Here is a 1,345-nt window from a genome sequence, read left to right on the forward strand (position 1 = left end):
AAGCACCTAGGAAGAACATCCCATACAGAACCCTTTACCCTCAAACTCGCTGTCGCCACTACTCGAAAAGAAGCCTCGAGTCTGTACGAGATGCGCTGCACACGTAGCCACCTCAATTGTAAGGCCACTCAGAGACATCCATTTCCCAGGCATATGCCTCCTACATGCCTGTTGAGGTGCACCCGCACAAACAAAATCCTTCTTGATCGCAACAAACATATTCCCACAATGAAGAGCTGGTTGCCGAAGTGCTAACGCAGACCACCGTCCTGAAGGGTGAAGGGCCATGTGAGTCAAAAGCATGGCTGGTTATGCGATTGGCGGGGGCATCACTATGCATGTGACCACCTCAATTGTAAGGCTGCTCAAGGGCATCGTGTATAACACCCCCTCCGCACATTTATAGGTGATGAGAACCCGCCCACATACACGAACATGTCTAACCTCTGGAAAATTTCTCCTTTCCCAGCACAGCCTCGCTAACTGTTCCCTGTGACACGTGATCTGCCAGCGCATGTACAGAAAAGTTCCTACAGGTGAACACTCACACTAGCATTGTTGGACAAGCTTCAATGTCATGCACATGCACATATCAAAGAACTGCACCACGAGGGAACCCACCCGCGAGCACCCACATCTCGGCAAAAAGCATTCATGCAATTTCTTCCCCTAGACAGACACGTTGGGCCTGCACTTGTCAGAGCATTGCAAAGATGAGCGCTCTGGTTCGCAGGAGCCTGAGAAGAACATCTCGTACAAAACCCGTTCCCCCAAAATGCTCGAATCACAAATGCTCGTAGAAGAGTCCTAATGCAAAGATGTAAACTGCGCACGCAACCGAGTAAGGACACTCAGAGACATCCATTTCCCAGGCATATGCCCCCTACATGCTTTTTGGTGCACCCCGTACAAATGGCCATACTTCGATAAGCCCTCCCAGAATTTCGCATCTGAAGAGAGATGAAATGCCTTGGGCTCTTTGTCCACACAATGCAAACACCGAACACTCTCTTTAGGGGGGAGCTGAAGAAGAGTATCTCCCGCAGAACCCATGAGCCGTAGCTGTTCAGATCGCATAGGGCAGGACAAGGCATGGAGAGTTTCCGCATCCAAACAAAAATTATTAGTAATACTCTACGTTTCTACTGGCCTGGACCACAGAGGCTATCATGACAGTGCCATGCACTTCTGTAGGATGAGACAGTGAAGAGGCGAGCACGCACCGAGAACACACTAGCGAATAAATTATGTGGCAACCAAACCTTTTGTCGGCCCCCCTCTCAATCCCAAGGCTCTACCAATTGGCAAAAACATAGGGTGGAGAGTGGACCCTTGATGAAATTAG

The sequence above is a fragment of the Cupressus sempervirens genome, chromosome 2 (genome assembly GCF_028749045.1).
Source record: "Cupressus sempervirens isolate cs-2001-9-10 chromosome 2, ASM2874904v1, whole genome shotgun sequence".
NCBI lineage: Eukaryota > Viridiplantae > Streptophyta > Pinopsida > Cupressales > Cupressaceae > Cupressus > Cupressus sempervirens.